This window comes from Schistocerca serialis, chromosome 3 (genome assembly GCF_023864345.2).
Source record: "Schistocerca serialis cubense isolate TAMUIC-IGC-003099 chromosome 3, iqSchSeri2.2, whole genome shotgun sequence".
Lineage (NCBI taxonomy): Eukaryota > Metazoa > Arthropoda > Insecta > Orthoptera > Acrididae > Schistocerca > Schistocerca serialis.
Genome location: NC_064640.1, coordinates 492860350 through 492877247, shown reverse-complemented (window position 1 = coordinate 492877247; position 16898 = coordinate 492860350). Strand labels below are relative to the sequence as shown.

Below are 16898 nucleotides of genomic sequence, written 5' to 3'. Positions count from 1 at the left end.
GCGCCAGACACTTTGCTGTTTTTGCTCTGACCAGTATTCAGCCAGAAACAAATTTTTAAATTCGTCAAAAGTCAGGTTCGTAATGTTGAGGTTTAAGCCCCAACGCTTGGAATCACCAGCCAACACATCAACAACCGCATTAATTTTTCTCTCATTAGTCCATGATCTGGGTAAAACTCTTTCACAATTTTTAATGAAATCCGTCGGGTGTATACCGCCTTTTTTCAAGGGGTCGAACCGCTCCTCTTTCGTCAACAACTCCGAACTATGTGCACAGATTGGCACATAGCTCTGTTTTTCGTCAAGTTTCCTTTCTAATTCCGACACCCTCGTAATCACTTGGCAAGTGGTTGTCGCAAGCGTTTCCACTTCCCTCTTTTTCTCTTCGCAGGTATTAGCCTGCTTCGTCACTTTGGTATCTACTTCGGATACTAAAGCCTTTAAAGTTTCCACCTTCTGTTGATCCTCTTTTCTCACTAATTGAATTTGTTCCGTCACCTTATTCTCGATGATCGGAGCAACTGCGTCTCCTACACTTTTCTCGATTCTGCTAATTTCGGAATTAAACGAGTATTTATGCTCGCAATTTGAGCCTGAACGCCTATCATTTCCTGTTTAAGATTACCGATTTCGGTATTAATCACGACAATATCATCGATGATTTTATCAGCTTTTGTGTTAACAACTTCAACATTGTTGTTAACAACATTAATAGCTTTGTTCTGATTGTCTAGCATTCGTTCAATTTTTTCAGACTGAGCTACTTGCTTGGCAGCCTGAGCTTCTTGCTTGGCAGCCTGAGCTTCTTGCTTGGCAGCCTGAGCTTCTTGCTTGGCAGACAGAGCTTTAATTTCTGCCGATTGACTCTTGATTTCGTTAATCAAAACATTCAATAAATCAGTTAAATTCCCGGAAACTACCGGTTTTACTTCCGCAGCGGCTTCCTCTTTAATTGTCCCCCCGTATTCGTCATCAAGGGATTCAGATTTGATTTTCACTTCCGATTCCGAAACAATTTCTAAAGTTTGGAATTCCATTTCTGCTCTTTGTTGCGTTTCGGCGGTCGCGTCTTTCATGCTAGCCGCCTGCCCCTGAACAATGGGTACCGTGGTGCGCGTTTCCCACTGTTCGACCGATTGTTCCGTATCCAAGTCTCCCAAATTTTGGCAAATGTTGCCTTCACTCATTTTAATATTTTTCAATATAAATGCCAAATCTCAAATATAATTAGGATTCCTCACACTAATATTCTCGCCGACGTATCGACCATTTCGTAACCAGTACTTTGTTACGAGATTTGCACAATGCAAAATTCGTGTCCAGAACAACTTCAAATCTGAAGATTGTCCTGTCACCAGGTCGCCACATGTAACCTCCCCCTCACTTATCGACCTTAATGACAGTGAAAAATTAAACTGCGTGTACCTAATGGAAATTTGGGAAAAGCAATCGTCACCGAAGTTAATCTGTCGGTAAAGGGGGAGGAAAGGGTTACATCTAAATGAAAGGAAAAATGCAAATGAAACTGGTGGAAATTAATTTTGAAAAGGGGTAAAGTTAATAAAGAAAGTAAATGTGCGGCCATTACGTTAACAATTAACTAGCGGTAATTAGATATTTGAGATTTGGGGGAAATCACGGTCGCTAGTCCTAAGGACAATTACTATAGTAACTGAAAAAGAAAGGTTATTACACATATAATTAGCACTAGAAGCGTGGCAACTGAAGGTTGCCACGTGTAGTGTGAAAACTGAAAGTTTGTCAGAAGTAATAAATTTCGCTACACTCTGACTTAATTTAGCAAAAGAATTAATAAAACCGGAAAATCGAAGGTTAATTTAGTGACTGAAGTTAATAGTGAGCTTTCTTTCTGAAGCACATCGAATTCCAGTAAAATACGGTTAGTCTTGGACTACCTCAACAATCATTTCAAAAGCAACTTGACTCTACGCAATTTAGAAACAAGAGATTTAACTTTGAACTTGAATTAAATGATTCTGAACAATTAACAATAGTAAAATTTAGTACGTACCAAGCTGAGCTGCAGTCACAGGTAAGCTAAAATATGCTAACAAAACTCGCACTCTTAATTTGTGCTCGTGTAACCTAAATATTGTAGCCAGCTATGAATACTTTAACTGAACTTTGAAATTAAAGCAGTGAAATCTAATTATATTATTTTAATGCTGGCGTTTGAATTTAAACGACACTCGGGTTCATTTCGGAAAAGGAAGGGACCCTGCTTGGCAATGCAATTGGGACAATGAGCAACAAAGGTTCATGCTAAGTTGCTGTAATTTTGCGAGGCAATGGAACAATTTGAAAAGCTGAGGTCTGCCATACAGTTCTGAAACTTTACGTGCTTTTAGTCTTCCTTGTTGGTTGATTGAAGGTTTGAAGCCGTCGATCGAGGAGGTGGCGGCAGTCACTCATTGTCGGCCGTCGCTGTTGCAGAAGCTGGATGCTGGCGCGCCTTCTTCTCGACACGGTCACCAGGCGAAACGGGCTTTTGATGTGCGCCAGCTAATGCTTCCCGTCCGCGACACCATGTCAGAAACTATCATCGCAAGTCGAGCGCAATTACATGCTGCTAAACCCCGAAAGCGCGGCAACCCGCGGGAGCGTCACACAACACCTCTGCTCCACTCGCTACTCCAGCCGGACTCTCACTCTGCCCGCGCTCCACGCGGCAGATTTAGCACTCCAAAGATCCTACACACTTGATTCTTCACACGACCTATCGATGTATTCGTTCGATAGCAGTTTTCCCTAGGCAAGACCCAGCGTAAAAATACAAATAATATTTACGAAACAAACCAATTATACATCGACATAAATGCATAAATATATATACGTATATATACAAATAGTAAAACAATTACAATATATAAAGGCACAGAAATGTCATATATTCAGGTAACAAAATAAGGAAAAAACTTACAGTACAATAGATGGAAATAGGAGGATATGCGTTTCCGGCGTTTCAGGACGCCCATTCTGTGGTTCCCTGAGACCCTCTAACCTAAAAAATCGCCCAGTCTCTTCCACGCAGCCCCCGCTACCCGTGTAGTCGCCTCCTGTATGTAGTGGAATCCTGACCTCTTAAGGGGAACCGGGAAACCCACCAGCCGATGGCGCAAGTCAAGGAATCTGCAGCCGGTGCGGGTGACAGGGAAGGTCGGACGGACGATGTGGCGCAATCAGGCTTAATGAACTGCAGGATACGTCATCGTACAATCAAATGACCCAGGTGTATCGAATAGGTACAGTCAATGTCAACGGCATTAGCTCCACGATCAAAATTCAGTTGTTAAAGGACATGATTCGAGGGCCGTACATTGATATCGTGTTTCTTCAAGAGGTACGGCCTGATCTGCTCATGGATGTTTATTGGTTACGCGTCTTACGTCAACCCAACTTCCGACGGTGGTAGTGATACGGCCATACTACTAGGCGATGCCGTCCGGAGTGGCCGTGCGGTTCTGGGCGCTACAGTCTGGGGCCGAGCGACCACTACAGCGTCTTAAGACCTGAGGATCAGATCCCTCACCATGTCCAATGTCCAGCCCTACATGCTACAGTCTGAGATATCGCTTTGCATGATACATGGACGCTAATCCACGGTCATCGACGCGGATATACACACTTCACCAGCCACTCGGCCAGCAGGTTGGACAGGATTTATGTCTCCCGAGGTCTTCGGGCACCGACTGTCGGTGCTGAGCTGTGGCCCCCTGCATTCACAGACCATCGGGCCTTCATCTGCACCGTGACTCTGCCACGACAACAGTCTAGCCGTAGTAGGGACCTTGGACTCTTAACGTTAACATTCTCCGGGAAGAGGCTTGCCGTGTAGCCGTCACTGATGCCTGACACAAATGTGAGCGACGACGTCATACCTATGATTACACGACACGATGGTGGACATACTGCTTCAAATCAGCTCTTCGATGCACACTCATGGCATATGGACGAGACAGGGCGTTTTGGCTCTGATCCACCTCTGAGTTTTACTACATGGTCTTGCGGGAGCTAGCGTCTCAACCACCTTCGCCAGAGCGCCAAATGGCCGTCCACCGGACACAGGCACGGCTTCTGCATGTCACGGCTGACAGATTGGATGGCACGTGGGTTCAATCGACACCGCAAGCTTCCATCCCAGAGGAACGTGCCTCCTTTTATCACATCGTCAGAGAACGGAGACACTGTAAGAGACGACCCATCACGGTAGTTATTTCTGCGGATGGGCAACGCGCAGAGACACACACCACCATATCCCGTGCCCTCACAAATTATTAGCGCACTCTCTATCTACCAGATCAACGGCGTTTTGGCTCTGATCCACCTCTGAGTTTTACTACATGGTCTTGCGGGAGCTAGCGTCTCAACCACCTTCGCCAGAGCGCCAAATGGCCGTCCACCGGACACAGGCACGGCTTCTGCATGTCACGGCTGACAGATTGGATGGCACGTGGGTTCAATCGACACCGCAAGCTTCCATCCCAGAGGAACGTGCCTCCTTTTATCACATCGTCAGAGAACGGAGACACTGTAAGAGACGACCCATCACGGTAGTTATTTCTGCGGATGGGCAACGCGCAGAGACACACACCACCATATCCCGTGCCCTCACAAATTATTAGCGCACTCTCTATCTACCAGATCAACGGCGTGGCAACGACATTGAGGACGTCCTGCACGACCTGCCACGTTCGGGTAGAGCGCAAGGTGACGCCACGTTCTTGGAGGCCGTCAGGTGAGAAGAAACGTGCACGCCCCTCTCAAGGAGGCCGTGCGGTTCTAGGCGCTACACTCTGGAGACGAGCGACCGCTACGGTCGCAGGTTCGAATCCTGCCTCGGGCATGGATGTGTGTGATGTCCTTAGGTTAGTTAGGTTTAATTAGTTCTAAGTTCTAGGCGACTAATGACCTCAGAAGTTAAGTCACATAGTGCTCAGAGCCATTTGAACCATTTTGAACCTCTCGAGGGGCGCGAGAAACAAATCACCTGGACCTGATGGTCTTCCTCTAGAATTTTATAGCACCTTTCTGACCTGATGGAGGAAGTTTAGCGACAGATGTGCTGCGAACTCCTGGATCTGGACTTCCGCGCCCCCCCCCCCCCCCCCCCGAATTTTTGGATGGCATGATCATCGCTGTGTCAAAACCAAAGGGGGTGGGGGGGTGCAGACCGTAAGACTTCCGGCAATGACGTTATTGAATTCTTATTACAAGCTGTTTGCCCGCATTCCTCGTGCTCGCCTCCTCACTATTGTCAATGATACCATTCATGCAGTCCAAACATGTTTGGGACGTGGCAGTAATATACACACGGCGTTAATCTATTACAGAGATGTGGTGGCGCTCATGTCGGCATGCCGCTTAGAAGGCACCTTCGTGGCTGTGGACCTAGACCACGCATTTCACCGAGTTGAACACCATTTCTTGCAGGCTGTCTTAGAGAAAATGGGACTGTCCTCAATATCGGCAGGTGTGGTTATCCGTCTCATCCACGGAGCCCCTTCCACAGTTCTGGTCAATGGTTACCGCTCGCCACCGTTCACTATTGAGCGCTCAGTGCGACAAGTCTGTCAGCCTTTCTCTTCGCCGTCCCCCTCGAGCCTGCACTTTATGGTCTACGACAGCGTTTGGAGGGCATTCGCCTCCGCGATGTGCATTTTAAATGTTGTGCCTATGTGGACGATGTAGTATTCTTGGCGATGTCAGCAGAAGATACATGTACGGCGATCACGTGGCTTCAGCAATGCGGAGAGGTGGCCGGGATCTGTATCAGTTTGCGAAAGTCGCACTACATGGATGTGGGCAAAGGACTGCAAAGGAGTACGCCATTTCCCGTTACCAAAGTCCCGGCGCTGAAGTGTTTAGGAGTGACCTTCCATCGGAACGTGCAGCGTACAGCAGCATACACATATCGCGGACTACTTAATGTGATATGCACGCAAGTTAGCCTCCATAACCTTCGAACACTTGACTTCATCATGTGGGTACATTTTGTCAACGACTACCTCGCTCCGAAACTTAACCATTACACACGTTCTCCCGATGGCCGCTACGGTCGCTGCCAAGTTCCAGGCGGCCCTCGGTCGTTTCGTCAGCGAGGGTAGGGTGTTCAAGAACCGTTACGAGACGCTAACGTTGCCCACACACGCAGGCGGCATTGGAATGATAAACGTGCACAACAGGGCGCGCGCTCTCTTCCTGCGGACGATGCATCGCCTACATACTTCGGACAAGGCTACCCTCCCCCTACTGGACATATCACGCCAGCACTGTGTCACATTCGCACCCATCTGGTCGACATATCTGTTGGATGTCTTGCCGACCACGCTGGATCCTAGCACCAAGAACTTCTACCGCTACTTTCAACGGACGCTGCCTGCTAATGTGGTTGAACGTCGACATCCGGCGATTGGCTGGAGACGGGTGTGGAGTAACATCCTCACCTTTCCTTCCCACCACGGTAAGGGCCCTGTGGTATGTGATAACGACTGAAAAATTCCCCACCCGACAACGTTTATACATGATCCATCTTGCCGTGGATCCTCTCTGCCCCAGGTGTGCCGCTGTCGATACCGACATGCACCGTTTCATTTGTGGTACGGCTACCGACTGCTGGCTCCTCACACGGCGCGTGTTGGCATTGTTGCTGCGACGTACAGTTCAGTCCGTAGAGCCCACCGAGCTGATTCTTCCAGATGTCACTTACTTCCCTGCTACTCGTCATAACGCCACGGTGTGGGTTAAGGATATGGTATTGGCATACATTTTAAATGAGAGCGTTGCAGGTTTGTTAGATTTCTGTCTTTATTTAACAAGTAACTACACGATTTCTCGGCGTTATGCGTCGTATGGTACGCTCTTTGCGAATTACCTGGGGTCGTTGTTTACACGCCCTCCAGACCATTGGGGTGTACCAGAGGTGAGAAGAGACAAGGTAGATTGCACATGATGGACTGATGAGAGACATCAACGGTAATTAGAAGGTGTTTCACCCTCGCTGAACGAGAAGACGACCAGGACATCCCGCCGTCTGGCTGCTGTGGACAACCTCCGAAAAAAGGAAAAATAGAACAAAAAATTACAAATAAATACATAAGAACAAAATAAGATCAAAATGAGCAACAAATAAAATATAATAAAGTATTGCACCCCTCCCTTTCTCCTTTTTTAAATAAAATATTCAGAGGCATATTTAATTTTTGTTCGTGGGCGGACCTGAAGTGGTGGCGCACGACCGTCCTAGTAAGCTTTAGAATGAAAGTGGCGGTGGCACTAGCTTTGTTTTTGTTTTTTGGTTAGATAGGTTTCTGGGGGTAGTATGAGTGATAGGGGCCATATATATATATAAAGAAAATAAAAAGGAAAAAGAAAAAACAAAAAATGAAAAATAAAAAAGGAAAAACAAAAAAGAAAATAAAAAAATTAAAAAGTGGTCAGCGTGACGGATTGCCGTCCTACGGGCACGGGTACGATTCCCGACTGGGTCGGGGATTTTCTCCGCTGAGAGACTGGGTGGATTTCATTGATAACAAATCGCGAACGGATTTTCAATGTCTTAGTTCCATGTTGATTGTAAACTGAAATTATTTTAAATATATAGCAAACTTAAAGTAGAGTCTATTCATATCGGTAAGTTACACACAGTTTTGGAAAATCTCTGAAAATATTGTACCTCAGTCACAGCCAATGTGTCATTCGAATGATCGAATGGTAAACTACAGGATGAAAAAACTGTCCCTCTACTAATACGGGTGGGAAAGTGATTTCAATATTTCAAGAATCAATTCTCAGTGATTGCTGCAATTGAAGATTTAATTTCTAAAAAATCTGACTCTCTCATAAGCGATTGAAACAGAATTAATGAACATGTAATCGTATACATAGTAGTAACTCTTAAATTGTTGTGAAACATAACCTTATGCACATAGCTTCATCAATCCTCAGTCTGTTTTCGCTTTTTTTAGTCTTCATACTTAAGATTTTCATTCACGGAAACCGCCATTACATACTATTCATTCGTTCGATAGTCTTGCAGTTATTTCTAGAGGAGCCATACCAGAACAACTGTTCTAAGTATACTGATCAAAACAAATGGTTGGATACATATTATTCTCACATCTTTACAGCGTATTTTAATTCACTTTTGAATTGCGACAAATGTGGTGTATATCGTTTCTCATAATCTCTGGACATTTGTTGAAAATATCATCAGCAGAATTTGATTCCTTCTTGAAAGAGAGCAGTTCTTAGTACACCACAATTATTAATATATGAATATTTCAACTGCAAGTTCGAATTGTTCATCAAACCCTTCTTGTAAACCGCCCTACCTAGGTTCACCCTACACCAAGCAGTAAGATAACCACATTTTGGTTAGGTCATCCTAGTACATAATGTTTAAATCCTCCTACATCTCCATACGTTAGGTAACCTGCTTTGTATATCATATACATTCATCCTAATACTTGAAGTCAAAACCTGAACGCCTTCGCTACTACCGATTTTTAGGTATCTAATATTTCATATAAATTATGACTCCAGCATTAACCCCATAACAATAAAGGGGGGAAATGTTGCATGGCTACTAAACCTTCGTAAAGTGTACTAATCCAAATTTTTTGAAAGGAAGTCATAATTTATAGGTTATGCGTTAGTTAATTACAATTATTAGATCTGTAATATTACGTGGCAAATTAAGTGCTAAATATCCTGTTTTATACCCTACTACAATCGTAAAATGGTTAATGGCCTGAAAATATTCCCCTTATTTTATAACATTCAACGACTGAATGAACAACCAGCGCGATCAGATCACTGTTAATTAAATGGCTGTTAGTGAGCGAACTTTGATAGCGCAACAGAATGTTTAAAGAGGCCGTTAATACGTGTTTAATACAAGACGAAATTATATCCAAATTCTTCAACCATCCTAATAAAACCTACAAGTGTGGCTGCGTCTTTTCTTGTAGGAAAGATATCTGGAGTGCGGATAGGACTTCTTCTTGTGTGGCTTAATGCCTAATAACAAAGCAATGGATTGCTGAAATGTGACATCTCTAAATCTTCATGGTTGTAACAAGTGTCTCACAGTTCTCTGCCACTCGTGACTTACCTTAATTGGGCTGAAAATTGTCTAGAAAAGTAGTAAATATTTCATTTGTTGAACGTAGTTGACAGTGGCATGAACTGTGCTGAGGGCAGACCGTTTACAGTAAGCTGTACTCCATCTGTCCCCACTCAGATTAAAAGCTAATCGATCACATGTGTCATTGACAAACAATAGATCCTAAACTTAAAGTATGATTTCAGGAGAAAATGATGCATTAGAGATTTCAATTTAATTTCAGTTATTACCCAAAGTAAACATGAAATTCGTATACCATAGAGTTATATGTTCACAATCGGAAAACGTGGCTTTTGCAAATACCACACATTCACAAAAGTAGAAGAGAGCCCAATATAGGATAAGATTGCTCAAATCGTTCGCCTTAAGGTATAATTACTGTATTTGAGAGGATAATTTAAATAACACCATTTGTTTTGCGTACACTGAAGCTTTATTTATTAAACTATCAACCAGCTTCCACACGAATACAATCATCTTTCCTCAAAAAGAGTTTTAAACCTTCTTCAAACCCATACGATTAAGGCACCTGGTTTCCTAATCCGTACCCCCTATAGCCTGAGTCGCACTTAGAATAGGATGTCAGCGACGACATAATAAGTCCATGGAATAATGTAACAAAACATCACAATAACCAATTACAAATCATAAACATAACGTTAATTCCATACTTAAAAGTAATGAATTTATGCATAGGAAACAGAATAAAAATTCTTAACAACTTAAATTCCTCAAACTGCCATATCGAAAATCATTTGGTCTGAAAGCAGATAGGCCGGCCGAAGTGGCCGTGCGGTTAAAGGCGCTGCTGTCTGGAACCGCAAGACCGCTACGGTAGCAGGTTCGAATCCTGCCTTGGGCATGGATGTTTGTGATGTCCTTAGGTTAGTTAGGTTTAACTAGTTCTAAGTTCTAGGGGACTAATGACCTCAGCAGTTGAGTCCCATAGTACTCAGAGCCATTTGAACCATTATTTTTGAAAGCAGATATCACGGAAATACATTTTAATTTTGCTTTCCACACCAGTGCATAGATTTTGTACCCAACCTTGACATTTCATACACTGAATCATATCTTCTTCTCGGCGTTCCTTATGCAGATGACATAACCAGTTCACACTGTCCTTCACTTTGCTATTCTTATTAAAATGGTTATAAATCTGTCGCTTTTTATACAGGGTGGTCCATTGATATCTGATTGACCTATGGCAGCACCATCTAGCGGGCCAACCATAGAGCCATCTGGTTTCCCCCTTGAAGCTAGACGAGTTTCTTTCTTTGCAGCTTTTTCGTTTGATGCTTATTTCGTGTGATATTTGGCCCGGTCACGATCAATGGACCACCCTGTAGGCTTATGCACAGGTTTCCTCTTTTTACTTTCCTTCTCTTTGGCCTCTATTTCCTCTCTTTAAGGACTATATGTTACTTCTATTGTTGGTTGGTTGTTTCGTACTTTCCTGCTGTTATACACGAGATAGGAGATTAAGTGTTTATGTAATACTTTATTTGTTGACTCTTAATTTTAGCAACAGTTGCAATGTTGTTTTCGGATACACTTTCTTGAGACGTAGTAGAAGGTCCCAACTCATCACTGAGTGGTGTTGCAACGTTAGGCGGCATCCCAGATATTCGAGTAGTTGCTTCCATTCGATCAGCCCATTCTTGGTCTGATTGATCAACAATATGTACTGTAATAGCTATAAAGTCCCATTCTTTGACGACGTTCCTATTACATGGCTACAAGCCCGTTGCCTTAAAACCGTTTAGTGCTATGCCCACAAAAAACTATCTGGGTTATGCATTACCCACGTTTTATGACACCGCCAGGACTCGAACGTAGCCACGAAGACGCAGCTTCGTTCTAGCTGTGTTTTAAAGAACGCTATATCTAATGGCTCTAGACGATGAGACGTGTGAGCAGGAAATTATAACACTGTTATACCATAGTCACAAACCATCTTAATTGCTTATACGTTTTTGGTGCGTGGGCTATGTCCACCCAGTAAGAGCAAAATTTGATTCTGTTTCTATTTCCTATGTTTGTAAATTCTGTGAACTGTTCTAGCCATATGACAGACAATTCTGATTTGTCAAGTACCCAAATCCTGTGTCTGGAGGAACTTCCCTTTTTAAGACATCACTCGTTCTGCTGTGCTTAAATATTTATATCGGAGGTAATACATCGCCTGCTTCATCCATTGGACCTACATGTGTCGTTGTAAGACCCATTTCTCCACTCGTGATTACTCCCACTTGATGTTTGCCTTTTCAGTTTTTCGGGCAATTACTTTAGACGGTTTTTGAACTGTGGATACTGCAGTTTCATCCATGTAATATATCTGGTCAGCAATAAAGTTATTTCATCCAGTACTTTCTCATCACGCTCTTTATTAAACCCCTTCCTTTGTGCCATCGATATTGCTTCGGAAACTCACAAGGAAAAAATGGGATGATTGACATAAACCCGTAATACCATTTTTTACCGGCTACTTTTTTTTCTTTATTGAAGCAATGCGGTAGATGATATTTCTCTGCAAGTTTGTTGCAAAGTTTCCTTAATGTAATAGTTACTCCGAAGAAACTAGACTCAAAACAAATTATAGGCTGTGCTAATTCACGTGCCATCTCTCCTGTCATATCAGTAGATTTTCCAAATTTTGATGTTTTATTTAAATCCATCAAATGAAAACGCAGTGAACGCTTTGACATATTATATCTTCTACATGCTTCATTAAGTCGAGTTTCACCGTTCCAATGTTTCAGCAATGCTTCGTCCATATCCTCTTGCTTGCACTTATTGTAAGGTCTCTTCGTCATATTGATTAGCTGAAACAAACAATTTTTAGTTGGTACTTAATTTCCATCAACGCCTGAGTCATACCTGTACCATTAAAGAATTACCTACAGGTACTACTTAGGCAGTGAGATGTCTACCGTTTCAAACTAGACCTACAGGCATAACCTCAAAGCGTTCTATCGTTTGATTATGCTTAAATGAATAGCAGAGTACCACGAAAATAGACGTTATAAAATACAATTACTTTATCAATCATATTCTTCTCTGATATTACTTGCAAATGGGGGAGTGAATGCAATAAAAACAGCGAAGCAAAACTACTTTTAACTACGAGGGTCGTTCCGAAAGTAATTTTCTCGTGGTGACTTTGGATGTCCGCGCCAGATGTCGCTGATGTAGTGCTAATGCTCGAACCTTCCTCTTTCATTTACTGGTAGTTCCGTAGTTCCGCGGTAGTTAGTGCCAGCAGAGGAGTGTTCCAAAATGGAGTCTGATATGGACGCACCTATAAAATAGCGATGTGTGATTGAATTCCTCACTGCTGCAAAAAATTGCACCGACTGAAATCCATCGACGCTTGCTAAAGGTGTATGGAGCCGATTACATAGACGTGAGCAACGTGAGGCGTCGGCTAGGGCATTTTCAAGGTGTGTGCATGACAAGCCACGGCTCGGTCGACACTGCAGATCTGTCATCCCCGCAATGAAGAGCGTCTTCATCAACTCATCCGTGCGGGTCGGCAGAAAACGGCCACAGAACTGTGCACTAAGCTGAACGTCGGTTGTAATGCTTTGGAAACACTGTTGGAACATCTTGGTTATCGCAAAGCCCCTGCGAAATGGATCCCGCGGATTCTTACAGCAGAACAAAAAACTCGTCGGATGGAAATCTGTCGGGACCTGCTGGACCAATATGAAGCTGAAGGTGACAATTTTCTGAGTAGCATCGTCAGCGGAGATTAGACGTGGTGTCACCACTACGAGCCAGAATTCAAAAGACAGTCCATAGAACGCAGACACGTAAATTCTCCGTCAAAGAAGAAATTCAAGACACAGCCGTCTGCAGGTAAAGCGATGCGGGCGGTCTTATGGGATAGCCAGGGTGTGGTTCTTTTGGATGACACTGTCTCTTGGAGAAACTGTCAACTCAGCACGCTACAAGACGACACTGACTAAGCCAAAGGCCCGAATTTCCAGGGTAAGACCAGAGAAGAGGACCAACTCTCACTTGCAACATGTTAACGCCAGGCCCCACACCAATTTTGCGACCCCTCAACTCATTCCATCTCTTTTGGTTTCTGAAAGATGGACTACATGGTGAACATCTTCAAGACTTGAATGCTGTTGTCAAAGATGTAAGGAAGTGGTTATCCTCAGCTGGTTCCGGTTTTTACAAGCGCGGCGTGCAGTCTCTGGTTCATCGTTGGCAAAAGTGCGTAACGAATGATGGTGACTGTGGTGTCACCGCCAGACACCACACTTGCTAGGTGGTAGCCTCTAAATCGGCCGCGGTCCGGTAGTATACGTCGGACCCGCGTGTCGCCACTGTCAGTAATTGCAGACCGAGCGCCACCACACGGCAGGTCTAGAGCGACGTCCTGGCACTCCCCCCAGTTGTACAGCCGAAGTTCATAGCAATGGTCCATTGACAAATACGCTCTCATTTGCCGAGACGATAGTTAGCATAGCCTTCAGCTACATTTGCTACGACCTAACAAGGCGCCATAGCTTTGATAATTAATATTGTGAAGCATGTATCATCAAGAGCGATGTTCTACAAATGTGGATTAAAGTTAAGTATTACAACATTTTCGTACTTTATTGCAATTCTCAAAACATTGTCCTGTTCCAGAACTCACGCCAATCTGCGTGAGCTTAACGCGTGCCTTTCGGCTACTTCCGAGTGGCGTGGCTGTCTTGCTACGCCACTACAGTGACTGTGTGGAAAAATGAGAGCCTGTAGCTGAAATATTGCTCTATTTAGCTGTATTGCTGTGAGTTATGTATCTCCTGTAGTTTCCATGAGTAAAAATACGAGGCATTGCTTTCGGAACGACCCTCGTATTTTCCTGTCACTACACCCCATGGTGTCGCTTCGCCGCACGACTATTTAATTCAATTTTACATCACTTGATGTCGCATTTTGTAAACATGGGATCAGTTACTAGCGGGGTACAACTAATGCAACTTTAACCTACATGCACATTCGCCTAATCGTGTTACACTGAGGTGACGAAAAGTCGTGAAATACCTCCTAATATCATGTCGGACTTCCTTTGGCCCGGCGTAGATGAGCAGCTCGACCTGGTATGGAATCAACAAGTTGTTGTAAGTCCTCTACACAAATATTCAGCCATACAGCCTTTGTAGCCAGGCGTTTCAAGGCAGATCCGAAACCCGAGCGTTTCGAAGAATATAGAAAGCTACGGAACAGAGTGAAACAATGCATTCGCAATGATAAAATCAGGCACGCTCGCTCCCTTGTATGCAGCGATCTGACGCCCACGACTTTATGGAAGAATCTCCGTAGCTTGGGGGTCGGAAAGGCAAAATCGGAAACTACTTTTCACGTGTCAGCTAATGAATTAAATGAATTCTTCTCTGCACCTCTGAATACCAGCACGGCTGATAATTAACGTCCACAAGAATCCCCAAACAGGATAACTAACAACGATACCTTCCATCTAAAACATGTAACAACAAATACGGTAAGAAAAGCAATAATGAGAATCTCTTCTGATGCAATAGGCAACGACAGTATCGGTATAACCATGATTAAGAATGTTGCCGATATCTTAGTACCTGTCTTAACTGACATATTTAATTTTTCCCTCGTGAACGGAATATACCCCACTGCATGGAAAAGAAGCATAATTCGACCCATCCCTAAGATCGAAAACCCGCAACTTCCTAGTGATTACCGACCAATTAGCATACTGCCTGCTGTTTCCAAAGCACTTGAATATATTGTTCATGACCAAATCACTGAACACTTGCATGAATTCAGCCTATATGACAAATTTCAATCCGGTTTCCGTAAACATCACAGCACAAACACTGCTCTAATTAAAGTAACTGATGACCTGAAATATGCCATCGAGAATCGAAAGGCAACAATATTGACGCTACTGGACTTCAGCAAAGCTTTTGACACTGTTAACTTTGACATATTGCTCAGAAAAATGCAACAGCTTAATTTCTCTGATAGTGTAATGAGATGGTTTGAAACCTACTTAAAAGACAGACAGCAATGTGTTTTCTGCGTAAATGAAAAATCTTCCTGGAAACATGTTTCCTCGGGAGTGCCACAAGGATCAGTCTTAGGACCACTTTTGTTTTCTTTATATGTCAACGATATTTCGTCGGTTCTGTCCTCCTGTAAATATCATTTCTATGCCGGCGACCTCCAGCTCTACCTAAGCATCAGACCTGAAGATGTAAACACTGCAATCGCTCAGATGAATGATGAGCTGTCTTCAGTAGTGACATGGGCGAAAAACCTGGGGCTTAAACTAAATGCAAAAAAGACGCAAGTAATCTTAATAGCCCATCAGAAATTAATAAGTTCAGATTTTCGCGAACGACTACCTCCTATTCTGCTCGACGGTACTCCAATACCATATCAGAAAACAGTGAAGAACTTGGGTGTAACTTTGGATGAGCATCTCATCTGGGCGGAGAATACAGTCGCAGTGTGCCGAAAGACGTCTGCTTGTCTCTATGCTCTCAAAAAGTTTCGGAACATATTTCCACAAGACTTGAAACGCCAGCTCGTGCAAACACTCGTTCTACCGAACCTCCACTATTGTGATGTGATTCAACAAGGCATGAGCAGTGAAAACAAAAGACGGCTAGAGCTAACCATGAATGTCTCTGTGAGTTACACCTGCAACATTCGCCGATATGATCAAGTTAGTGCTTCATACTACGAGCCAGGGTGGCTGCGGCCGGACAAATTGCGTGACTACCACACTATGTCTACTTCACCGACTCCTCGTCGCGCAAGCACCCCAGTACCTTGCTTCAGAGATTAAAAACCTGTCATGCCATCATAATCGAAACACGAGGTCACTCTTATTTGGTATCCTAACTGTGCCCACTCACAAAACAAAAACTTTTGCAAACTACTTCTCAGTTGCCGCTGTCCGCCTCTGGAACAAACTGCCCCTTACCTTGCGCAAAATTCAATCTCCTGCTGCTTTTAAGAAGAAGTTGAAGCATTTCCTACTATCATCCTCATAAAGTTCTCCACAAAATTAATGTACAAGGCCAATCCTCTCATCTGTCAAATAGCAAAGCTAGCGTCTCCTATCTTGCTCCTGAGATTCCTTCCTCTTCATCTATCTCTATTAGCCACGCAATCTTCTTTTCCTTTATATTTCCTTAATTATGTTTCATCATGTCTCTCTATTCTTCTCCTCCTTCACCATGAGTCTCCCTCATACTCCCTGCTGCCAGCACTCCTATCTAAAATCTGTCTCTTCATTAATGTCTAATTATAACAGCACTTACGATCTACGAATATAAACTCTATATGTATGTATTTTTCCAGGTGTACCTTTCTAATTATTTATTTCACTTTTTGTACTAGATGTAGTTTAACATGCCTACTAAAACATATGAATGTAAAATAAGTAGAATGCCTGGTTAGATGTAAGAGAGGGCCTGATGGCCCTAATCTTGCCAGGTTAAATAAATAAATAATTGCGAAAGTGTTGCCGGTGTAGAGTTTTGTGCACAAACTGACCTCTCAATTATGTCCCACAAATGCTCGATAGGATTCATGTCGGGCGATGTAGGTGGCCAAAACATTCATTCGAACTGTCTAGAATGTTCTTCAAATCAATCACGAATAATTATAGCCCGGTTACATGTTCGAGAACATGAAGTCCATGAATGGCTACTAATGGTCTCCAAGTAGCCGACCCAGTGCATGTCGCTTAAAAACTTCCTACACC

At 43.4% G+C, this 16898-nt stretch overlaps 1 long non-coding RNA gene across 1 annotated transcript in view; it reads right to left on the bottom strand.

Annotated features, from left to right (window-relative positions):
* Window positions 1–6898: 6898 nt before the first annotated feature.
* LOC126470381 (uncharacterized) overlaps window positions 6899–16898 on the bottom strand; it is a 319496-nt gene continuing 309496 nt past the window's right edge. Inside the window, exon 3 of the long non-coding RNA XR_007586173.1 lies at window positions 6899–7069. This is a non-coding gene — a long non-coding RNA (uncharacterized LOC126470381). The remainder of the gene's footprint in view (window positions 7070–16898) is intronic.